This window comes from Monodelphis domestica, chromosome 8 (assembly GCF_027887165.1).
Source record: "Monodelphis domestica isolate mMonDom1 chromosome 8, mMonDom1.pri, whole genome shotgun sequence".
Taxonomy (NCBI): domain Eukaryota; kingdom Metazoa; phylum Chordata; class Mammalia; order Didelphimorphia; family Didelphidae; genus Monodelphis; species Monodelphis domestica.
Window position 1 is genome coordinate 207,322,459 of NC_077234.1, and position 26,813 is coordinate 207,349,271.

General features: G+C 34.3%; 1 protein-coding gene and 1 long non-coding RNA gene across 5 annotated transcripts in view; one reads left to right on the forward strand and one right to left on the reverse strand.

The window, feature by feature from the left end:
• GABRG3 (gamma-aminobutyric acid type A receptor subunit gamma3) overlaps window positions 1–26,813 on the forward strand; it is a 926,944-nt gene that overhangs the window by 193,640 nt on the left and 706,491 nt on the right. The gene's annotated exons all lie outside the window — the stretch shown is intronic.
• Window positions 1–26,813, reverse strand: part of LOC103104656 (uncharacterized) — a 109,761-nt gene that overhangs the window by 82,115 nt on the left and 833 nt on the right. Inside the window, exons 2-4 of one of the 3 annotated variants that reach the window (XR_008913889.1) lie at window positions 15,430–15,551; window positions 10,742–10,812; window positions 10,075–10,132 (exon numbers count right to left, since the gene is read on the reverse strand). This is a non-coding gene — a long non-coding RNA (uncharacterized LOC103104656). The remainder of the gene's footprint in view (window positions 1–10,074; window positions 10,133–10,741; window positions 10,813–15,429; window positions 15,552–26,813) is intronic. The other 2 variants (XR_008913891.1, XR_008913890.1) reach the window with 2 other exon arrangements.

A 26,813-nucleotide genomic window follows, 5' to 3' on the forward strand; every position in this document is an offset into this window, starting at 1 on the left:
TAAACCACTGTTTTTGGAGAATTAATTTGATACCTATATATAGATATAGATATAGATATAGATATAGATAGATAGATAGATAGATAGATAGATAGATAGATAGATAGATAGTAAAATGGAGAGAAGTAAGCCTAGATGCAGGAATTGAAGAAACATATTGTTATCATGGGAACTTGCCCTCCAGATGATACCCTAATGGGCCCCTTGTCCCAAGAACTAAGATTGACATGTCCTTATTTATGAAGTTTCACAAGAATATGTTATCTCAGTTTCACAAGGATATGTTATCTCAGAACTTCAGGGGTCACTGACCTGACTTAGGTCACCATGACCATATGTTAAACATCTGGGTAGCAAAGATTAAGATTGATGTGTCTTCCCTCTTGGTGCCTGGGTGTCAGGACAAACCCCCTTCCCCTATCTCCTCTATATAAGCCAGGTTTAGGAAAGGCTCAGGGTTTTCCATTTCTTGTGGGGGCCCAAGTTATAAGGGTCTTTCACTTCTTGTGGAGGCCCAGGCTATAGCTTGAATAAAAGTACCTCTTGTGTATTTCATGAATGTGTGTGTCTCCTCCTTGGAATCTGAACCAGAACTGGATGGAAGATTTGGGGGCTTGTTCTGAGATTCCAAAGGTTTGGACTACACAGTGCTGAAGATACTTGAATCCCTGAAGGGAAATCTGAGTGTGTTTGTTTGTGTGAATGGGTATGGGGAAGGGAGAGTCTGGATCACGACATACAGCTAAGTGGCTGACCACTGGTCACAGGCCCAGGGCTTATTTGGGATGGCCTATGCCAAGTCAAATCCATTAAGACCCTCTTTCACCTGTTTCTGAGTGAGCACCTGCCAAGTACACAGTTACCGAGTCCCGTGAGGGGCCGGGCCAGAATGGCCAGGAAGCGAAAATGTTGATTCGAGAGATTGAGAGATTTCCCTTCTAGAGGATTTGTTAAGAAAGCTTACTAGGAACTTTGGGGTGGTTAGAGGCCCCCCACCCAAGTTGGACTTGGGACAGGGACCAGGTCCCTGCAACAGAGGTTCAAGTCCTCCGAGGACCCAATGCGTCCTAAGGAACACCGTTCGATGTTGAGTGTGAAAAATTTTCATGCTGGCAGACATGCCAAGGAATTAAATTCAGATTCAGTAGAGGCTGTTGGGTTGCTGGACGCACCTTAGTCCCACAGTCAGGTCACTAAAGAGAAGTCTTTCAGTGACTTCTGGGGGAACCTTCGGGTTCAAAGGTGTATGAATGTGTGAGAAAGTGTATCCTATAGGTTTCTGTTGAGCCTTTGTTGTTTTTGTGCGACTGGATTGAACAGGAGAAGAGGCAGGGAGAGTTTGAGATGTGGTTTCACAGTGGGGAATTTCTTTTTTGGTGGCTGTTCTCTGCTCCCTCCACCTACATTCCAACCAGGCAGGCTAGGAAGGAAAGGCTGTGCCTGTTCCAGCAGCAAGTTTCTAAGCAGGAGAGAGAATCTGAATAGGAAGGGGTTAAAAAGTTCCTTCCTTGAGAAACCCAGTCAGCCTCATGAACAGCTCACCTCCAACCCCAATTGGGAGCAGATAGTAGTTTTGTCCAGATACGACAAGAGCATTTTGATCGAAATCAGTGTCAAAAAGAGAGATAGTTTAGATAGATCAGTACATTGAGTTCAGAGAAAGTTAGGTAACTAGGAAGTCAGCTCAGCCAATCATATGGCTAATCTCAGTAGTTTAGCTCAGCAGAGCTTCCTCAGTTAAAGGGGCAGTACGCTGAAACTGTTTTAATGAATTTTCTCCCAGCTAATATTTCTTCTTAAGAATGGATCCTAAAACACTGATTTTTTTTTTCCCTTTCAAAGCATGCTTGCCACAAAGTTGTATGTTACTGTTTATCTTTGTCCTTGTCACAGTCCCATCTCTATGTAAAAATGGGGGTGTTGCAACCTTAAACTTCCCACAGTGAAAAATCCTCAACTGAGGACAAAAGCAAATATCTGTTCAATGATTTCTTCCTCTTTCTTCCTTTGGATGGGCTCCCAAAGGAGTGAAAAAGAGAAAAATTCAGAGCAGAAAAGGGAGATTTTTTACTCCACAGTTAGCACTTTTCACTTAAAATTAATTCTAAGGGTTGATGCATGCAACTTGGGAGGATTGATAATGATTTTGATATGATACAAATGTAATTTCATGTATTGTGGTTACTATTTGTTAGTTAAATGTGAAATGTTAGCCAGATCTTATTGAGCACAAAAACTCATGGTTAGAGGTTTGTTTTGTTAGACCTTGTAATGCATAATGGTTTCAGTGAATTTGAGAATTGTCTAAATGTGATTAATAGCCAGCCTGACACAGAGAGGGAATATTTTATTCTATAAGGACAGAAATTGTACTGGTGATTTTATAGATGTAAAAGTCATCCAGAAAAAGTTGTTATTTGTTGAAAAGAACTAATTCTAGAATTTTAACTTGGGATTTCTTCAAATCAGATGTTATCTTAATGTATGTGCTATCAGATATAGCAACAAGAAATCATGTGACACACAAGAAGTTTTTAAAGTGGTTAATCTGTGCATGGGATATAATAATACAAGTACTAAGAATTTGGTATTTTGCAAAAGAGGGAATTTCTAAATGGTGTTGTCTTTGACTACAATTATATGAATTGTTTTTTAAAATGTGCACAATGTATAGAAAGGAATTTGTGATCTAGAGATGAACATGCATTAAGAATACAAAATATGTATGCATTTGTATTATGAAGAGAATTAAGTTTTCCACCTAAATAGATTAAGGCCATGTGATATGCAGACTGTATGTCCTTAGCAAGACAAATTTGACCAGCCCTGAAATCAAGAAGAGCTTGTCATGAGGATTAAATACAATCCAGTACAGTACCTTTCCTCTACTTACAATAATGATAAAGAGAAGTCAGAAGAAATAAGAGTAATGGATAGAGTTACTAGTTGATACTATGAATTCTAGTATGAAATAGATACAACAAATTATAAATTGGAATAATGTTGATGGAATTTAATCAGGCATGTAGCAATGTTTTGAGCTAAAAGGAGACTAAACTGTAGGTTCTATTCGACATTAGACAGAGAGAGAGAAAGAGAGGGAGAGAGAGAAGGAGACACATAGGGAGGTGAAAGAGAACAGATAGATGTTCTACTCTAATAATTGGATTCCTGACCTAGGGATAATTTCTAAAATTAGTGTATGTGTTGTTGGAAAATCACAAATGATTCTTGAATTTCTCTGGACAGTTACCCTGAAGTGATTCCTGTATGGCCTTGTCTTAGTCTTTCAGATGACATAGGTCCAAGAGATAATACAGCTCGAATTTATATTACTATGGAGCTACTCAATTCAGCACTCATGTTCTTTATTTCAGGTTTTGTGACTAAAGTGTGATATGTAAATTATTACCAAAATACATAAGAATAATTGAGTGATCAGCCTTGTAGGAATATAAAAGGCTTGTTTGAGGTATATGGAAATTCTTATTTGCTGATAAGCAGAACTTCTTTCAGATGAAATGGGTGACTTGTCTTTTAAGGAAAAGGAAGGCTTCTGGGATCCAATGGTGACAAAGTACACAAAGGACAGAGAATGTCCTGGGATGGTTACAGAGGAATATTCTGGGCTCACCTGGGAATGGACCTTTTCTGACCATCTAGGCTGTTAATCCTTGAGTGATACAATGATGGCAGGAGCCAGTGATAGTTTTGGCCTGTACGTGAAGCCCTCATTATGTGTCCCTTGGTACATGAGGAAATGTTTTCCCTATCTGCCTTTCCTTTGTGACAAATTCCCATAATCAGCACATAATGCAAATTGTAAAATTAAAATTTCCATTTCCTCAAACCACCTATTAGGTTAATAATTGAAAATTCTTAAATTGTTAGGGAACATACTTTGAAAAGTAGATGAAGTTTATTAATAGATGGCTTGTATTTGTAGCCTTAATTTACCACAGTTGAAGTTTGGATCTTGAGCTTGGAAATATAGCTCAAAGCTTTCTTGAATTTCCCCCAGAATCTGGGGTCAAGAAATTTATCTATAAAATATTGTTACTCAAGTGTTTATGGATGTTTATAGTTAATGTGTACTTTGCAAAAGGATATTCTTCAATAAAGACATCATATACCAACTCTGTAAACAACTCAAGAATCCGATTTCCTAAAGGGATCTATTCCTGACAGAAGATGATTTCTGAAGATGGAGTCTGTTGGCTAAGATACCCAAATGCAAATGTGTAATATCAATTATTATTGTACTAATTTTCTCTGTTTCTATCTGGTGTTCTAGTTTTTGCTCCAGTCCTGTTTTCTACACTTCTATCTTAGGGGCTGACTCTCCCCCTTGTGCCATTCAGGGGAAGCAGTCGCTGGATATCCTTCAGATCTCCAAACAGGTCCCCACCTACCTAGGACCCAGGCATTCACTGAGGACACACCCCTAAAGACCCTGTGTCCTCAACCTTTCCCTCCCTGTTCAAGTTTTGGATACTCCCCCGTGGGATATGTATTTGTATGCATTTGTTACCTTGTCACTTCTCTAGTTGCTTCTAGGGTAGAAGCACTTCTGGGAGTCACCCAGATACCACTCTAACCTCAGCAACCAGTCCAGCCTGAAGCTCTGGATATTGCCTATAGTCAATACCTCTCTCCTAACCACAGGCAGGGACAGCACTACAACCATTCTCAGCTCTGAAGAAGCTACAGAAGACAGATTATCACCTCTTTTCCCTTAGATATTTGGATAGGGGGGAGATGACATGGGTATTATACCCCCAGTAACTTGGGCAGACTATTGTCAGGGAAACTCTTCTGCTCCCTTATATCCTCGTGACTCCTAGCAACAGTAAATACCTTCTCCCACCCAAAGGCTCCCAGTGGTTGTGTGCATCCTCATGTTTGACCCCTGGTGTAGCTAAAGGCTCCTTAGACTCCAACCAAGATCTCTGCTTATTGGTGATTGTCTTTCCTAAGGTCTTATTCTATGGTCTTATTCTATAACAGCAAAGGTCTTAATTGGAGAGGGCTAGATCTTCTATTCCTCCAGCGGGGGACTCTGTGCTGCTCTAGGAGAAGAATGCCATTTTTATGCAGATCACACAGGTCTACTTAGGGATTCCATGATAAAACTGGGAAAAGGCCTGGCCATCAGGAAGAAAGAATGTGAGGCCCAGAAATCCTGATATGAACAGCTCTTTCACAAATTTCATGGGGCTGACAACCTTCACTTCCACTTTATTGGGTCCCCTCTTCATCCTCGTCATTTTGCTGACCTTTGGTCCTCGTATCATTAATAGAATTGTGGCTTTGTAAAGGAGCGCATTAACACAGTCCAGCTCTTGGTCCTAAGGCAGCAATACCTGCCCCTAAATGGCATCCATGCCCCTATGAGGTCACTCTCCCCATGAGTAGGATTCCTCATTGTCCTAAAAGAAGTGGGGAATGAAGAAACATAATGTTATTATGGGAACTTGCCCTCCAGATGATACCCTAATGGACCCCTTGTCCCAAGAACTAAGATTGACACGTCCTTATTTATGTAGTTTCACAAGGATATGTTATCTCAGGTTTCACAAGGATATGTTATCTCAGAACTTCAGGTTTCACAAGGATATGTTATCTCAGAACTTCAGGTTTCACAAGGATATGTTATCTCAGAACTTCAGGTTTCACAAGGATATGTTATCTCAGAACTTCAGGTTTCACAAGGATATGTTATCTCAGAACTTCAGGTTTCACAAGGATATGTTATCTCAGAACTTCAGGTTTCACAAGGATATGTTATCTCAGAACTTCAGGTTTCACAAGGATATGTTATCTCAGAACTTCAGGGGTCATTGACCTGACCTAGGTCACCATGACCATATGTTAAACATCTGGGTAGCAAAGATTAAGATTGATGTGTCTTCCCTTTTGGTGCCTGGGTATCAGGACAACCCCCCCCCCCATCTCCTCTATATAAGCCAGGTTCAGGAAAGGCTTGGCGTCTTCCACTTCTTGTGGAGGCCCAAGCTATAAGGGTCTTTCACTTCTTGTGGAGACCCAGGCTATAGCTTGAATAAAAGTACCTCTTGTGTGTCTTTTTTTTTTTTACCATGTGTGTCTCCTTCTTGTAATCTGAACCAGAACCGGACAGAACAGAATAATAATTGAGTCTGTGGCAATAGACCAAATAAGGGGTGAAATGGGATTAGCCTAGATTGATTTCTGTATGAATTGAGAAAAGTGGATGGATGAGATGTGGCATTGGACTTGACAAGATTTGGCAGCTAGCAGAATTGGAGTTGAAAGATTGAGAATATTCTGGGATAAAATTAATATTGAAAGATTATAGTACTTTCAACAGATATAGAAAAGGTATTCAGGGGAATAGGTAATGAATTCTTTTTTGGATATGTTGACTTTCATCATCAGGCTACAGTACATCTAGGTAAAAATGTCCATTAAACAGTAAAAAAAGGATATGAACTCAAGAAAGAGATGATAGGAAAGATAGATCGAGGAGTCATCTATGGAGATATGATCTTTGAAACCATGGTAGTAGCAAGTTGCCCTGATCAATGCCATTTTACAAAAAATATTGTTAATCTGTTATAGCCAATTTTCACTTTTAAAATGTGAAGTTCCAATTGCTTCTTTTATATTCAGAGAATCATTCCAAATCATTATTATTCTTTTCATCATTTTGCTGCCTTGGTTGGGGTACACCTTTCAGTGTACTATTAAGAACTGACTCAAAAAAGGATGTATGACATTTTAAAGTTTAACTGCATTATAAATATTTGTCCATTATTTTGACAAGACTAGTCAATAAAACAAAAACTAAAAAGTCCTAATTTTTAGCATCTATCAACTTTTATTTAAATACAATGAAAATTTACAAATCTAACCTCTGAACTAGTTTGAACTGGCTCTGACACACACTGTATTTTAAACACCATAAAACACTTTAAGAATACCTGTACACCAAATAAAAATATTTTCCTTTTTCTGGAATAAAATGTGTATGTCAGCATCTACCAACATATATGCAATATTGAAAAATGTACAAGAACATTCTTTTAACCAATTCACTGTTCTCTCTTTCCCTCTCCCTTTGTCACTGACCCTATCAGTATCTGTGTCTGTTTCTCTCCCTCCCTATATCCCTCCTTCCCTCCATCCTTCCTCCTTTTTCTCTCCTTTCCTCTGTGGGGAAATGAAATTTAAAAAATGTCAAATGCTGAAGGAACCTAATATACTTATTTGATTTAACTGTTCATTTGCCCATTCGTTAAACAATATCCTTCCCTTTCCTTATCACAATTCCCATGTTAGAAAAGTTGAATGCAAATCAAATTTTTTTTTATGAATGGAATTCTATTTTTCTCTTCAAGAAGAACTACCTACCCCTTTAAAGAAATTTTAGAATCTCTAATTTTACCAGGTAAAGAATATTTTGTATTGTAAATGATCAACACCAAATTTATATATTTTTTCCAAATCCAGAAAGCCTTGATATTTATTAATGATGGATAGACACACAAGCTGACCTTGCAATATTTGTGTTGCTGAATCTAAGTCAGCTGTTGTGTTCTCAAGTTTACCCCAAACTTCAAAAGTTATCCTCCTGGAATCATGAAAAATGCTTTTCTTAAGATATATATGTATTTTTTACTTTTCCTTGCAAACTACACTGTCTGCCATTGTATTCTCTTCTCCATGTCTCTTGTATTAAAAGAGAGTTCATGAACTAAGAAAATACCATCTAAGATTTGAAAATATATCACTGAACACATTCTTTGTGTAAAAGAAGACAATTTTGCTTCTAGAAAAGTCAGGAAGTGTCTTTGGATGTCAATTCCTATTTTACTTCACCTTGTTACATCTACTTCTTTATTTCAAATTGTCACTTAGGGAGAGAGGCTGCATGAAAGTAACTAACTCAATCTATGCTCTGAAGAGTAGGTCTATTGCTCTCCTCTGTCATGGTTGGCTATCAGTTATTCTGCCTAGATTTGAATACATTTTATTCTATGTAGGATTTCTGACTGGAAAACCTGCTGCACTAATAAGCAAGAGAGAATTCGATATCATTTCTCCAATTAAAAGATCCATTGAGCTTACAGAATATTGCTTACATTGATACTTGATGTGAGAATAAAAGCAAGACTATTCCTTGTATTTGTATGAAGACTGACTCATACTTTATTAATTTTAAAAGGATCCTGCTGAGTGACCATCACTTAAAATTGAAACTGGCTAGAGTTATCACTCACCACTCTGTTATGAAATAGCAATGCCTGCCAGACTATCTAGAATATCAGCCCAAGGACTTTTATTGGCAGCAGTTTTTACCTTGAGCTAATTTTCACTTTGGATATGCATCCACTTCAACACTTATAAGTATATTGACTTATGAATGCGGCACACAGTACCAGGTGAATGGAAATTCCTTGTATCAGAAACCCAGCTGGAGAGGTGAAAAAAATTAAATTTGTTTGCTCTACAGAGTCAGAAGGAAAAAAGAGGTTTCATAATATTAAAAAGTCTTCTTCATATTCTTTCCATATATATGTACATATCTAAATATGAGAAATGTATCTAGATTATTTGAGAATGTAAATGATGATTCCTACCCCAAATAACCAGTCCTCCCCTTGTCATAATAATTAATATATATAATTAAGCAAAACAAAACAACCCAGTTTTCATGGCTGAAAATATTTGCTTCATTCTGCAATTCTTGCCCAGCCCTTTCTAACAAGAAATAAGAATTACCTTTCTTCATCAATATTCTGAATTTAAGATTGATCATTCTATTGAGAAATTTTTCTTCTTCATATTTTTTGAAGATAATTCCATGGTTTTATTTTAAGAATGAGAGATGAATCATATGGTTGTAGCATAACAACATACTTCTCATACAAGTAAATTATCTGTTGATAGCAGGTAGCACCATGGCATAACACAGCCTTATCATGACCTTAGATTCTTTGCATTAGTATTGGATTCATTAGGATTTCTCATGAGTAACAACTCACAGTAGTTATTAAAAATTTTTTTTTGTATGCATTTACTTTTGCTTCTTTCCACTTTCTTCCCCCTCTACTGGGAAAAAAAGGCAAATTAAATCCTTGTAATAAAAATGCATAGTCAAGAAAAATCAAATTCCAATAATCTACTTTTCTAAAAATGTTTATCTCATTCTTCATTTTGAGTCCATTACTTCTGTCAGAAGTTAGGTAGCACTCTTCATCATTAGTATTCTAAAACCATGTTTGCCATTTTTTAGAATAGAAATAATAATTCTTATGATGAATAAACTGTGATTTTAAAGATATGCAGGGAGAGAGGTGGAGCCAAGGTAGTAGAATAGTTGAAACATCTATAATCTAGCATCCTACCACAATACCTCCCTAACAGTCTAGAAATAAAGGCCAAGTTCTGATCTGTCAATCTAAGAAAACATCAATGTAAGTTATTTCTCTATTCCAAATTGGCATTGGGATAATTAGGGTTTTGAAGACACTGTTCATAAGGATGAACCAGGAATACAATACAGCAGCTGAAACAAGACCAAAGATGTATACCAGAGCATGAAGACTTTCCAGACCTCTACAAGATAGGTCCAATGTTTAGAGTAAAGGAACACATGCTAACTTTCAGCTTTGTTGCTCCCTACATAATGCAGGATCATCAACCAAATTAGATAGAGTAGAAGACCTTGGCTAGGGGTCACATTGCAAAGTGAGGAGCAATTGTGGATACTAATCTGAGTACTAAGGAAGGCACACATGCAGAAGAAAAAAGCAACTGCTGGCACTGAATCAAGGAGCCCAGTGGAGACTCATTTCTTGTTCTTGCCTTCATTTAAAGACTACAGGGACATAACCAGGACAGGATTCTCAGACCAAAGGGAAATGTAAAGTTTTGTCTTGCTGAATCTTTGTTTTCCATTTGGTTGATAATGTCTAAGCAACAGCATCAGTCTCCCAGAATTCCAACCAAGAAATATAATATTGCTCAGAACCAAACCCATATCTGGAATTTGCAGTGCTCAGACAAAGAGAATAGAGAACAGAATTTTACCTTGACAAGATGACTTTGGGAACACTGAAAACTTGTAGTTCCGCAGCCTGAGATGTCCCTGAAATCAAGGAATAAAACAATACTTAATACCTTGAAAAAGTAGAAGTGCTCAAAAGGATACAAGCTTAGCCCACACCTGCCCTCCAAAGGTGTACAGAATAAAATAATATCATAAAAACTGAAGTCAAGAAGTATGTTTTAATAGTAAATAAATGAAAAAATAATTCTACCATAAAGACTTATAGTGCATAGATAGGGATGCCCAAGCCACAGTTCCAGAAGAAGAGAATGATTCCAAAACATATAAAAGAAAATAATCCTCAATTAAAAAAAAAACACAGCTCCTACAAATTTCAACTAAATTTCTGAGGAAGATGAATCAGAGAGTTTTTAGAATTAAAATTATTTTAAAAATCAAATTAGATTACTATAGAAAAAATGGAAATGAATGAGAATTATGGAAGAATTTGACAAATAATCATTGAAAAGAGAGGCACAAAATCTTATCCAAGAAACAAACTTCATAAAATTATAATGGATCCAAGAAAAGATAAAGACTCTACATTCAAATAAAGTCAAAAGACTAAAGAAAGAGATGAAAATATAAGGCATGCCATAGCAGAAAGAACAGAAATGAAACATTAGAAGAGGTCAATCATTTGATTACCTGAAAGGATGACCACAAAAAGTGCCATGGCATTCTTTTTCTTTAAATAAAAATGTCAAGATAGCTTAGTTCTAGAAGGCAAAGTAAAAACAGAATTAATCCATCACTTATCTCCTAAAAGAAATTGAAAGATGGAAATTCCTATCAATATTAAAATTAAAAATAAACCTAGAGCTTCAAGGTCAAATAAGAAGTGAAAGAATTTAAGTACCAAGGAGCACAATCTGGGTCATGCAAAATCTAGCAGCCATCTTATCAAGGAACAGATGACTTGGGAAGTAACATTTCAGAAAACTAAAGAAAAAGGCTTACAACTAAGAATAACATATATATCTATGTAGTATAATGTTAAAGGGGAAAATGAATCTTAAATTTAAAAAAATGACTTCCAAGTTTGTATGGTAAGAAGACAAGAATTTTGTAGATATTTTGAAATTAACTATTAACTGTTATTAATATTAATCAAGTAAACTAGCAAACACATAAAATGGAAGCAGATTACAAAGCAAGATCCATCAATATGAAATTTGGAAGAAACACATTTGAATATAATCTCGATTAAATTAACATGACAAAATAATATCTAAAGCTTATCTATTAAGATTTCAATTAATTTTTTTACAAAGCATATGATAAAAATGATCTGAAACAAGGCAACAAAAATAGACAACTAAAAGTCATAAATAGGGAAGTTATATTTTTCTGAAAGGTACTACAGTGAATTGATTAATACAAATACTAAACTATATGTACCAAATGGAATAGTATCTAGATTTCTTTTAATTTACAAGAATTATAAGAAATAGTAAAATTACATTAGTGAGAGATAATATTTTATTCCTTCCTAATAAAGATATATCTATAAAAATAAACAAAAGATAAGTTAAAGATTGGATAGAATTTTAGATAAGTTATATATAATAGCCCTCTGAAAATAATTGTGTGGAAATATAAATGTCTGTATATTTCCCTGCTTGTTTCAGAGCTGATTGTCATTAATGGTGCAGGAGAAGAATGTTGGATTTGGAAGCTGAGTTTTGAATATCAGCTCTGTCCTGCGTAACATAACTACATGAGACTAAATGATTTCTCTGATTCCTTCCAATAGTCAATCTATGATTCTATCAAAGCTACTGCTTTTTTTCACCAGGAGTCATATAATAAGCTTTTGTTTAAGATTAAAGTTTCTATTTTTGTTTTCTTTTCTGTTATTACTCTAGGAATTGTAAAAGGCTTTGTTTCTCTGGTACAATTATTGGTACATACTTGGTATTATTTTCAGATAAATATCAAGCACGGTTGTAATATTTCACTGTGCATATTGTGAAAATCAAATTAGAAAAGAGACACTGAAACATGGAAGATTGTGCTGATATTTTTTAGGAACCAAGGAAAGAATGAACTGCAATATCCATAGATACATCATCAGTTAGTGTCCATAGAAATACTATATTGATTTTTTTCCTGTGACTGGTTATGATGCCATTTTTCAATCCAATTGTAGAATGATTTCAATTCTATTTCTGGGTTATTGTCAATCATAAGTGTCAGGGATCACTGAAACAGTGTAGACCCAACAAGGTCTATTTTAACCTTTATCACTTACTTGTATAAGAGTCAGCAAAGTGTAGTAGCAAAGTAAACTCAGGGGTTAGGAAAACCTGAATTCAAGTCTGTCTTCTGACAAATAATGTTTGTGGACTTTGGTTAAGTCACTTAGCCTCTCACTTCCCAAGGCAATTCTGTAAGACTTTGAGTTGAAAAAAAATTGCTGACTATTTTTAAAGGGCGATTTTCTTCAATAATTCCTTATCCAAGGAAATCACAGTTCAAATCTTCCTGCTTTACTTACACTGCAAGTGTGATAGAAAAGTCTTTTCAGATTGCAGATACAGTAGAAACCAAAAACTAAAAACTTTTTGAAGATGGAGAATGTGAAGGATTTATTCAATGATACTGGGGCCAATGTTTTTTTATTTTTGGTAAAATTATCCTCTAGAGCTGTGAAATATTAAAATGAAAAACAAGTAATTAGGTAAAAACAAAATATCAAGAGTCCCAGAGTCCTAGGGTAGAAGTTAAGATTGGTTTTTAGTGGAAGAAAAGATGCCTAAAGGCATTTTATAAGTAGCATAATTAGAAAATTGATAAATTGAGAAAAATGGACCAAAGACAGCTAATACATTTTTCTGGAAAAATCCAAAGAAATTTGCATTCTAAAATTCCATTATTTTAGTGAAATATAGTTTCTTCCTCTTTTTGGTTCAGATCTGTGCTTTCCCCAGAAGAGAGAACGCCTAGTATAAAATGAATCAGAAAGATAAAGTAGAAAATGTACCAATATTGTCAGTTAACAACTTTTTCTTTAGTGGAGTTCCCTTTAATTTTTTCTACTCCACGTCCCTGATGCTTTCATACTGCAATAGCAAGCTTGTGGTCTTGTCTATGACTTGTTTATAATTATGGGTTGGGCAGAGAATAGAGTGTAGAATATAATTTGATCTATTTTTACTTTAAATATCTGACGCCTTCATGTGGAAATGATAGACATGTTCTGGATTATGAACTATTAGCAAAGGGTGGGACAGAAACTGGATCAAGATAGGACAAGACCCAAAGACTATTTGATGTTCTTAAGTTTTATTTGCGTTTTAGAACCCATTTTTTCTGACTTTTTCTGTCAAGGAACCTCACCTGAAAGTCAGTCTATGCCACTATCTTAGATTAGTCTTCATATTATTTTAATTAATTTATTTATTTTAAAATATTTTTCCATGGTTCCATGATTCATATTCTCTCCCTCCTGGAACTGACAAGCACTTCCACTGGGTTATATATGTATTATCACTCGATACCAATTTCCATATTATTAATTTTTGTAATAGAGTAATATTTTGAGAACAAAACCCCAAATCATATGCCCATATAAACAAGTGATGAATCATAGGGTTTTTTTTTTTAGTTTCTACTCTCACAATTCTTTCCCTTGATGTGGATGGTATTCTTTCTCCTAAGTGTCTTGGGATTGTCCTGGATCATTGTATTGCTACTAGTAGCAAAGTTGATTATGTTTGATTGTCCCACAATGTTTCAGTTACTGTGTAAAATGTTCTGGTTCTGCTCATTTCAGTGTGCATCAGTTCACAGAGGTATTTCCAGAATCCCCGGGTCATTTGCAAGAACAGTGTGGTATCTGGTGGTTCATAAACGTTCTGTTTGAACTACTGGCCTAATATAGACTGTCATGCACTACGTGAGGCCAAATTTCTACGGAAGTCTCCTGACTAGGCCCAGTGCTTTATCTACTGTGCCCTCAACTGTGAATAGATAGAAGGTGTAGTCCTACATGCAAGAAAGAAAGTGATCACTTTAGAGGGTCATAGTGTAAGGTAAAAAGCTTTTAAAGATAAAGAATTTCATGTTATAAACAAAGATCACCAAAATTTATAGCATTGGGGAATTACATGGTGAGATTTGAACTGAAAGAAAATCAATATCATAACTATGCAGAGGGCAAACGTGAGTGTTTTGAGACTTCAGTGAGGGAGATCTCTAGGAAAGTTTGTTTTCATTCTCTAAGTGAGAATTTGAAAATCATTTTCCTTCTCAAAGATCATAACAATTCTGATTAACCCACAGTTCTTTTCCTAGTGCCATGAAAATGCTTCCCTATGAATATGAAAGGCAATATTTTACATCCTTACTAGTCGATTAAAAATTATTTTTCTTCATGCAAAATAAATTACTCTGCCTCTTTTAATAACATATAGTTCTATATTAAACAACAACTACCTAAAGTGTGATTTCTTAACTGATTTTGTGTTGTAGTATGGTGAAGCTCATGCATCTCTTCTCAAAACAATTATTTTAAACGTGCAAAAATAAAGAATGTAAGATTACAAAGGAAACCAACTATATTGAAATATATTTAAAAACTTTTTTCCAAAAGAATATTACACCTAAATTAATTATCCTTTCAGGATAATTTTTAATACCTATGTAATATGTGTTATTATTTTAAAAATATGTTGACTAGCCCAGAAATCTTGTTTACTCTTTGTATCATTGAGTTCACTCTCTATTTCTGTCTCTATCTGTCTCTCTTCCTCTCTTTTCACTATATTTTTTAATTAAAAATTTAGGTAAGCTTTTATACTTTTTCTTCTATGTTATTGATTTGCCTTATTTTTTCTTTAAGAATTATATTTTCCATTTCCTCTCCTGCTTTACTTCTTTTTTTCCAAGCTATTTTTAGGTGGGACACTTTTTAAAAATATTATGTTTTTCTTTTCCAGATTACATGTAGATATAATTTTAGTAATTATTTTCTGACATTTTATTATTTTCTTGCTTTATTTCTTCCAGCTATTGTTGGGTTCCTCATGGTTTATTAAATCTTTCTCTAATATTCGACTTGTAATTATTGTGGAGTTTTATCTTCTTTTGAGTTTACCTCATTAGGTTTTCTGAAACCTGTTTATTTCATTATCATATCTTCTATTTTTTTTTTCGGTTCACTTATATCTCTAGGCTAGTTTTCTGAATTATGACTTTGTTCTAGGACCAGACTCCTTTTATTCAAACTCATCAATGACATAGGTAGTCCCTGTCCAGTCTATTTCCTACTTATTTTGTATGTTGATGTTCTTGTTGATGCAGTTCTGGATTGAATAAAAACTTGGTCTCACCTTCTGCCAGAATCTGTCATTTCAGGGTTTGTTTCCTGGCAACCCAAAATAGGTTTAAACCATAGACCTTCTGACCTTGTTCAAAACATAAGCACTTGAGTTGGTTCTGCCACCTATTTTGGCTAAGAAAAAATGCAATAATGTTTTAGAGATTATGCTTTTGTAAGTTTCCTGCAAGTACATAAGTGCTGGGACTTCTTGTTAGCTATGTTGGTCATATTCTTTGCAGTAATTCTAATATCGACATAATTCCACCCTCTTATAGATTTCCCCAGTGCTGATTCTACCTGGTCACTCTGCTTGCTTTATCTCCTATTATGACTTTAGCATGGACTGCCAAACACTAGCTTCAGCCTCTTGGAAGGCTCCAGATAACCCTATATATACTATATGACTCTTTCTCCCTAAGCAATAATCTAGGAGGACTGGTTCTCTCCTAGGTGCTCTGCCAGCCCAGTGTTCCTCTTGGCTTTAGGCTCCACTATGGGGCTGTTAGAAAATGACAAACCATATAAAATAGCAATATAATTATCTGAGCAGTCCTAATTCCTCCCGAAGTCTGTGAACATTCTGAATGGTGACAAAGCAGGAAATGAGAAGAGTGGATCAATGGAGTAGATGAGGGGTAAATGACTTCAGTAAACTAGTGTTCGATAGACCCAAAGACCCCAGCTTTTAGAATAAGAACTCACTATCTGACAAAAACTGTTGGGAAAATTAGAAAACATAATGGGGAAAATTATGTTTAGATCGACTTCTTATATCCTATACCAAGATAAATTCAAAATGAGTAAATGACTTAAATATAAAGAGTGAAATAATAAATAAATTAGATGAACATAGATTAGTATACCTGTCATATCTGTGGAAAAGGAAGGAATTAAGACCAAGGAAGAGATAGAGAACACTGAAAAATGTAAAATGAATGACTGATTATATCAAATTAAAAAGGTTTTGTATAGACAAAACCAATGCAATCAAATTAGAAGGAAAGCAACAAATTGGAAGAACATTTTTATAACAAAACTCTCTGACAAAGGTTAAATTTCCCAAATATAAAAGGAACTAAGTCAAATTTACAAAAATTTAGCCATTCCCCAATTGACAAAAGGTCAAGGGACATGAATAGACAGTTTTCAGAGGTTGAAATCAAAACTATCAATAAGGACATGAAAAAGTGTTCTAAGTCCCTCCTGATTAGAGAAATGCAAATTAAAACAACTCTGAGGTACCCCCTCATCCATAGCAAATTGGCCAACATGACAGCAAAGGAAAGCAATACATGTTGGAGTGGTTGTGGCAAAATTGGGACACTAATACACTGCCGGTGGAGTTGTGAATTGGTCCAACCATTCTGGAGAGCAATTTAGAACTATACACAAAGGGTTTTAAATGAACGTCTGCCCTTTCATCCAGTAATAATACTGCTGGGTTTGTACCCCAAAGAGATAATAAAGAAAAATACTTGTACAGAAATAGTCATAGTCAAGCTCTTTGTGGTGGCAAAAAATTGGAAAATTAGGATGTGTCCATTGATTGAGGAATGTCTGAATAAATTGTGGTATATTTTGGTGATGGAATATTATTGTGCCCAACAGAATAATTAACTGGAGGAATGTCATGTGAACTGGAATGACTTCCAGTAATTGATGCAGAGTGAAAAGAGCAGAACCAGAAGAACACAGTATACAAACACTGATACATTATGGCACAGTCGAATGTAATAGACTTTTCTACCAGTAGCAATGCAGTGATCCTGGACAATCCAGAGGAATTTAGGAGAAAGAAAGCTATCCACATCCAGAAATACCCAGAAATACATTAGAAAAATATATGATTGACCATATAGTGCAATAAGGATGTGATTAGGGTTTTGATGTTAAAGAATCATTCTACCACAGATTTGAATAACATGGAGATAGGTTTTGAACAATGATACATTTACAACCCAGTGGAGCTGTTTGTTGGCTTTGGGGAGGGGGAGGAAAAAGCAGAGGGGGATCATGAATTAAGTAACCATGGAAAATACTCTAAATAAACTTTTAAAAAAGAGATGACTTCTGATATGCCCTTTCCTTTCTCAAGACCATCTTCTCTAAGAAGCTTTTCTTAACCCCCCCCCCAGCTAGAAATGATCTTCCCACTCTTCTATTCTACTTTACCCCTATCTCAAAACCCATCTTAAGAGAGCTTATGGGAAATATAATTTTAGCAGTAGGATGTCAGAACTGATTTATTGATTTTTAGCATTCATTTTAAAAATAGTTCAGAATTCTCTTTCCTATCTCTCTCACCCAATAAGAAGGCAAGGAATATGATCTTAATTATACATTTGAAGTCATGTAAAAGAATATGATATTAACTGTATTATAAACAAAACAAAAACAGTAAGAAACAAGAAACATAAAAACGTGAAAAGTGACAAGGTCCTTCCCAGCTCTAAAATGTTATGTTTTATCGTTCCTTTTGTATTAACGTTATGCCTTTTATTTCTATACCAGCCATGGTAGCCCTGGAGATTAGGAACTATGTCTTTTTAATTTCTTTATTCCCCAGTACCTAGCAATAGGCACTGAATGTTTGTTAGATGAAAATAAACTGAATTTAGGCTACATAAGTGAAAAAAATGGCTCCTATCTCACTTGATGTTTGCCCTGAGCAATACTAAGAATAGTTTCCTAAAGAAAGTCAAATTCTTCAAATGGGTAGGCCTTCAAGAGGTGACAGCTGGAATGACTTTTTCTTCCTCAAGGCCATCTTCTCACTCAAATTCTTCTTAATTCCCCACAGCTGGAAATGATCTTTCTACTATTCTACTTCACCTCCACCTGCCATCTCAGCTAATATATTACTATTGAAATATACATTTTTTACTTTTCCAGGAAACCTGTACATGCCTGTCATCATCATTCTAGAAGACATTCTCACAGCCCAACTTGTCCTCACCAAAAGAAGTATTCCGCAAAGAAAGAAAGAGATGGCATGTTTGTTTAGCTGTCTTTTATTTTCACACTATTTCACTCAAATTACTACACACACTAGAAAGGGCAATGCAGGACTTCAGGAAACACAGAGATAACAGTGCAAGGCTGCAGGGATTGTAAAGGAATTCTATCAAAAATTAGAAGTCTTAATGCAAATTATCCTAACTTACTGGAGAGGAGAAGTGGAAGAGTAGCATCCTCTCCTAGAAAGAGTTTGATAAAAAGATCTTACTTTCCAAAGACAATTTGGCCCTGTTAGGAGGATTCTAGGAGGAGTAATTATTTTTATTATGAAAATTGAATTTTGTCTAATTTTTCTCATTCACATATAGATAATGAAGTTGACCAAACAAAGGAGGGGAAACTGACTACTAGCTGGTATATAAAATAAACAGCATATAAAGGCATAAAGGAAAAAAAATAGATCAACCCTTTTTGAAGTTAATAACATTTGCAAAGAGGTGGGTTTTATTTTGCTTTGAAACCAACTTTAAGAATTAATGTTAATATGAGGATGAGGGCAGACAATTGTTCCTTGAATTAGTATCTGCATTAGAATGGGCAGATGAGGATGAGTTCAAATGTGGAGCCTGGAATGTAGAAGAATTCTAAAAGATTTTTCTCCAGGGAACAGCAAGTCAATTTTTTCATATTTTCTATCTTTATCCTTTAGGTCTCATCAAGAGAATTATAGTTTTGGTAACACTTAAGAGATATATTTTCTGTATCTTCCTCCTTTCCTTGGAGACAAAGGATTATGGGAGCTAAGGCTCCATATGCTGTTAGGCATCAGTGTGGTGACTGGTTTTACTAAACTTAAAAAAAAAAAATCTTTCTTACAAAGGTAGGCTTACAATATTAAGAGGAGTATTTTTTTTAAATGAATACACCATTTCAATGAAATGCATCAATAAAAGTTTAAAATTCTTTTAAAATTAGAAATGTATTTTAGCCTTCAGTATTTATTGTTGAAAACAAATATTGTGACCAAATTTTAATGCAATAAATAATGCAAATTAATCAAATACTGCTTATGATAGACATATATACATGTCAATCATATATTGAATACTTATCTATGCATATGATTTACAAATATGAATTCACATGCACATATACATTTAGAGACATAAACAATTTGGATTCATCTACTTAGTGTTGTATTTTCTTTTCAAAATTATCACACTCCAGTGGACATCTACTTGCCTTGATACTTGTTGCTATGGAAATAACTTTACATGCTTTTCTACTATCAGATATATTAAATTCCCCTAGAGGATTACCTAACTTTTTTCTCTATACTGGTTATGTCTTTGGAATGCACTATTTCAATAGAGGGAGATGTTTAGTAATTGCTTGTTATACTTTTAAAAAATCATTAAAAATGTTTTAACATTAAGAACTCCCTGTAATTCTAACACAAAAGTTCAAATTCATATATTATAATATATATGTTCATTTATGAAGGATATTTTTCTCTGTTTTAAAGGAGGAAGGATTATTGATAGAAATCAGTGAGCAGGGATAAAGTGTACAGACCATTAATGCCCATTGCCACAATTTATGTAGACATTTCCCAATCAGCAGATACTTGCTTTGTTTCTGATTCTTTGCTACCACCAAAAAAGTACTGCTATGAATATGTTGGTGCATATGGAGTTCCTTTTTCTGTATTAGGCCTCCTTGAGCTATATTCCTAGTATTCAGGTCTTTAGTTTAGAGTATGACCACTTCACCTTTTTTAGCATGATCTCAAATTACTTTCTAGAATGATTTAGTCATTTAATATCTGTCTTCTCACTACTCTTCTAATCTTTATTATTTCTATCTTTTTTTAACTTCTATCATTTAAATGATAACCTCAATGCATTTAACTAACAAATACATGAGTCCTACACTAAACTCTCTCCTAGTCCCCTGTCTCACATCCCCAACTGTATTTTATTCATTTTAAAATAGATGTATTGTAGTCATCTGAAATTCAACAAATTCAATATTGAACTCAAAATTTCCCTTCTTCCTAACTTCCCTATTACTGTCAATGGTACCATCATCTTTCCAGGCACCCAGGCTCCCAAACTATCTTCCTTCAATTCTTCATTCATTTGCATAGCCATTCAGTGGTTAGATTTTTCCATTTCTACCTTCATTACATTTCTCATATGAGCCACTTCTCTGACACTGTCACTACACTTGTAAAGGCCCTCACCACCTCATGCCTGAAATATTGCACTACAGTCCTGGAGGCTCTCTCTACCATTAGTCCCATCTCAGTTCAAATCATCTTTTACTCTTCTGTCAGATATGTCCAATTCACCCTGCATTCTTGATAAAACTCTAAAGGCTTCCTTTTATGTCCAGCATCAAGTATAAAGCCCTTCATAATTTGCCCTGTTCCTACTTTTCTATTTTTGTATCTAATTCTGTACCATATATTCTGTAATTCAATAATACTTACCTCTTTACTTTCCATCACTTAAAGCATTGTCTATCTAAACCTTTTCATAGACTGTTTGTTCATTTCTAGAACTCTTCCTCCTTCCTACTTTTCATGGCTTTCTTCAAGTCAAGTAAAGTCCTACCTTATACAAAAAGGTCTTCCAAATTAGTTCCTTCTGTTAGAGTTTATCCCCAATGCAATATTTATTTATAATCTTATTTATATCTATTTCTATACATCTTGTTTGTGTATTGGTTTTTTTGTATCTTCTTTCTCATGTTATACTATTAGCTCTTTGAAAGGAGATATTTCAGCCATTCTTGGTATCCCCATTATGTAACTCATAGCTTAGAACAGAGTAGTTGCTTAATAAATATGAATTAAGACTCAGAAACGCCACTATAAGATTTGTATCTCAAAGAAATCAAAGGTAGAACAAAAAAAACTTACTTGTACAAAAATATTTATAGCAGCTCTTTTTGTGGTGTCAAAAATTGGAGATTGAAGGGATTTCTATCAACTGAGGAATGGTTTAACAAGTTGTGGTGTATTATTATAATGGAATATGATTGTGCAATTAGTAATTGCAAAACAAGACAATCACACACACTCCCACAAACAAAACCGAGAAAGACATATGAAGTAATGCAAAGACAAGGGAACAGAACCAGGAGAACATGGTATACAGTAACAGATATAATGCATGATGATCAGCAGTGAATGACAACTATTATCAGTAATGCAAGCATTCAAGAATACTCTTAAGAGACTCCATGACAAACAAAACAAAACAAAAAAAAAACTAATCACAGTAGAGGGGACTTGATGGAGTCTTAATGCATATTGAAGCATACCATTTGTCACTTTATCTCCTTCATGAGTTTTTTCTTATATGAGCAATATGTCTTTGTTTTACAACATGATAAATATGGAAATATGTATTGCATTATAGCACATATATAGCCTATGGTAATGTTACCTGCTGTCTCAGTGAGGGGGAAAGAGATGGAGAGCAGACAACATGGATCACAAAATGCCAGAAGAATGATTATTAACATTTGTATCAACATGAAAACAATAAAATAAACTAATGCTAATTGACTGAGGTATTTATATTGAAAATCTTCAGCTGTCACAGTGGACCAAGTATTGTTACTGGAATAAAGAACTGAATTCAAATTTGACCTCAGATGTGTGACCCTTGGCAATTCACTTAATGTTTATTTTTTTCTCAGTTTCCTTATCTATAATAAAATAATAAAAGCACCTTGTCACCCAAGGTGGTTGGGTTGTGAAGATCAAAGAAGTTAATAAATGTAATGTATATTGAAGACCTTAAGGGATTATATAAATGGTCATTATCATTTAGTTTACTTTTCATATATATTTAGTGAGTTGTAAAATTATTTCTTATAGTCTTTAAAATTTCATACTATTTGTTTTTTATCTCTTGATCACTTAAAAACTGGGTAATTGTCAGATGACTGACAAACATTTGGGGGTCCTGAAGGGGTGAGGAGAATGAGATGTGGGGAGAAGGATGACATGGGTCAGGAGGGCCAATCTAGCTGGTAGCAATCAGAGCAAGATTTATTGATCACAGCTAGTATTTTATAAAATCACATAGGTTAAGGGATTAGGCAAACTTTTTACATGGACAATGGTTAGTAATGATTTACAATCTTAGTACAATGACTTAGTTTACCTCACCAAAACTTGGAGTTTTCTATAGGATAATAAATCAGTGTATCAATATGTAACCATCTAGTTCAGGTTCTCAGGGAAATGTTTAGCTTCAGTGGGCAGAACAAGGACAACCAGGTATTGCCAAGTATAGGAGGGGTTTTGGGGGCCTATGTGATGCCTAAGCTGTGTGACTGATTCTGGCCAGATCTTGGCTTTCCAGAGAATTTGTAATCTGGGGGTCACTCTCACTACTGGGGCTACAGGGAATAGCTCTTGGTTTTAGAAATTTGTGTTAATTCCTTGCATATCATAGACATTTGAACCTTATCAGAGATGTTTGATGCAATATTTTTTCTTGTCCATAATAATTTCCCTTCTTATCTGAATAGCATTGATTTTTGTTCCTGAAAAATTGTTAATTTCATATAGTTAAAGCTGTATTTTTATTTTCTTTGATATCTACTTTTTATTTTGCTAGGATTTTCCACCTACCTTCATTTGGGAAATATATTTCAATCCATTTTCTTCATTAAAAAGATGTCCTTTTCTATTAAAGTATCAAATATGCATGGATTTTGGCATATGGTATAATGTTTAATTTGTTTTTGTTTTTGTTGTTAAACCATTTTTCCAGGCTTCACAGCAGTTTTTCTTGAATGGAGTATTCTCCTTATTTAGTTTGTTCTGTTTTATTTTTTTTATAGATTCTACTTTTTTCAGTATCAAATAGTTTTGATGATTATTGTTTTGTAACATAATACTGTATTATCCAGAAGTACTATTTCCCCTTTTACTTCTACTATTTCTCCATTTTTCCCCTTGAATATGGTAGACATTTCCACCCTAAAGTTATTTTAATTAGATCTTGAAAGTAACTCCTTTGTAATTTAATTGGGTATAGCATTAAATTTGTAAAATGATTTAGGTAACATAATTTTTCATTATATTGATACAGTGTAATCACAGGCAGTGAATATTCTTTTAAGTATTCTGATGCCTTAATTTTTGTAAAGAGTGTTTTATAATTGTATTTGCATAAAGTGTATTTTGGTAGATTGAGGTTTATGGATTTTTGAATTATTTTAAATGAGATGTCATTTTATATATGTAAAGGATAAAAATCTTGTGAATTTAACTTGTATTTTGCTCATTAACTTAATCTAACTCAGTTCCTTTGATACTGCTGTGTGATTTTCCAGGCAAATATTGAAGTTTCTAATAGAATTTAATCTCTTTTTCAGCACAAGATAATCTCATCGCTCCATTTTTTGCCTTTAATTTAATTCTCTTGCCATCACTATTACTAGGATTTCTACAGACATGTTAAATAATAACAGGAAAAGTTGACATCCTATGTATATCCATATATATAAAGGGAAATCTTCTAAGTTTTGAGATGGTAAATAATGAGATTTTTTGGGTTTAGAAATAATGAAGCATAATATATTATATCATCCAACACATTCATGTTTCTAGAGCTGACATAATGATATGTTTTCATAACTTGCAATTTTAATTCATTCACATAAGGAAGCCAACATTCACTATTTCCTAAAAATAAATACAAGACAAATAGTAGTTTTGCATTCTTTTTTGATTTCTGAATAAAGAAAACTTAAGCAATCACCAAATTCTGTCAGTGGAGTATTCACTAACATATTTGATCACTGATAAGTCACTAAACTTTAATGTGCATCCACAGATTGCTTTTCAAAAATTTCCATGCTGTCTAGATTTCTAAAAATCTTTTTAGTAACAACTAATGAAAAATTATCTTGCATTGAAATTGTACCATTACTGTCAAAGACCAGGGATATATCTATTCCTAATAAGACTTGTTAAATTTCTCCTAGTTGACTCTATATTTGAAACTGTTCAGGCTGTAGGAAAAAACGAAGCTGTTTCTTGTAAATATAATGCTTGGGATTCACCTTTGTACATAAATTCTGAAGATCTCAAGAATAATTATCTCCAGTGTCTTCTATTATACATACTCAACATCAAGTACTTATGTTGCTTACCTAGTAAAAAAGAATCAAAACCTTAAATAGTATCACCTTTTAAATGAAAAAAGAGGGAAAAAGCTGAATAAATGAAATCTACTGTGCCTTATTATTTGACTTGTGATAACTTTGAATTTCTTAATTCCCTCAGCCTATCCTCAGCTCTTTTAAAATTAAATCTTATTGGGGAACAAATTCAACAAACATTGTATATTTATTTTGCTTTAAAACCCCAGATCCCTGATAAAGAGACTTTCTTGGATATCAGACTAATCTTATCTTTCTCCAACAGCCAGAAATATCTTAATCCTAAAGTAAAGCCTGTCTCCATAATATTTCCTTCTCATATTGCTCTTCTCTGAACTTCTGAGGTGGAGCAAACCATTCTTTTCTAGTCTTTTCAGCTCCTACTTTCTTCTGAGATTTTAATTTCAATGTTTCATGTATGATGAAAACAGATAGTTGGTGCAGTAGATAGAGCACCAGGCTCGGAGGACATGGGCTCAAATTTGAAGGGTTTCTTCATAGCTATGTGACCCTAGGAAAGTGACTACCACAATTCTCTAGCCCTTACTGCTCTTCTGCTTTGCAAATGATTTTTTTTACGAGAGTAGATAGTGATATCATTCTTCAGCATGAACTTTGTCCCATCAAACTTGATATTTTAAGGGGATCACACAATTTAAAACCACAACCAGTGGAGGATAAATTATTTTAAATGAAACCATAACCAATGAAGGATAAATGATATTAAGTTAATATATTAGTGATATACATATTTTTAATTTTTTAAAAGAGAATTTACCTCTTCTCTTCCCCATAATCTCTGTGTTCTACTTAGTGATTACCCACCATGAAAGCTATATCAAACTTCATTCTCTTATCTATACACATGATTTTGTTTTTCCTGTAGGAATATCACTTTCCATTCTCTAACTATTCTCATCTCCCCACCAAGGTATTATAATTCCTTCCATAAATACATCCTGAGAGCAAGGAAGGACTCAGTGTATTGTCAAAAACAGCTGCCTCTGCTGTATGATATAGTCATCATTGCAAAACCCCTGCGGGTTCTCTAACTGAAGACCTCAAACATCTTGCACTAAGTTCTAACACAAAAGACTTCTCCAGCCACATTTTTGAAAAAGGAACATTGATGCACATGCAAACCTTTAATTAATAATGCCATCACAACACAGTTCCTTCATGAAGAGGTCTCACCTGTCATGTTTCTTTCTGTTTAAGATTTGAAAAAGTAATATAATAGGCGAGTCTTAAAAAAAAAATCTGCCAAGGGAACTGATAACTCTTATTTTTGTCTGCTGGCTGCAGGCTGTCCTGAAAGGGCAAAAGATAGACTATCCATGGCTGTTTCTGGTGTCACAACTTAATTGTCCCTCTCCTTTTTAATCATCACAAATCATTTTTTTCTGGGTTATATATGTATATGCAAAAACATTTCCATATTATTCATTTTTCTAAGTGAATAATCTTATAAAACCCAAACCCCAAATCACATATACTGATAAACAAGTGATAAATTATATGTTTACATCTGCACTTCTACTTCAACAATTCTTTTTCTGGCGGTGGATAGCATTCTTTTTCATAAATCCCTCAGAATTATCCTAGATCATTGTCTTGCAGTTAGTAGCAAAGTCTATTACATTTAATCATTCCACAATATTGCAGTTACTGTGCATAATGTTCTTTAGTTTCTGCTCATTTCACTCTGCATCAGTTCACCTAAGTCTTTCCAGTTCTTTCTGAAATGGTCTGGTTCATCATTCCTTATAGCACAATGGTATTCCATCACCATCATCTCCCACAATTTGTTCAGCCATTTCTCAATTGAGGTACATCTCTTTAGTTTCCAATTCTTTTCCACAACTAAAAGTGTGGCTATAAATATTTTCATATAAAAGGTCCTTTCCCAGTTTTATCCCTTTGGGCATAATTCCAAATTATCCTCCAGAATTATGGGATCAATACACAACTGTATCAGCAATGCATGAATGTAACGATTTTGTCACATTCTCTTCAACATTTATTGTTTACCTTTACTGTCATATTAGGCAATCTGATATGTGTGAGGTGGTACCTCAGAGTTGTTTTAATTTGCATTTCTCTAATCAAGAGGGATTTAGAACATTTTTCATATGATTATTGATAACTTTGATTTCTTCATCTAAAAGCTTCCTATTCATATCCTTTGTCCACTTATGAAATGGGGAATGACTTGGATTCTTCTAAATTTGACTCAGTTCTTTA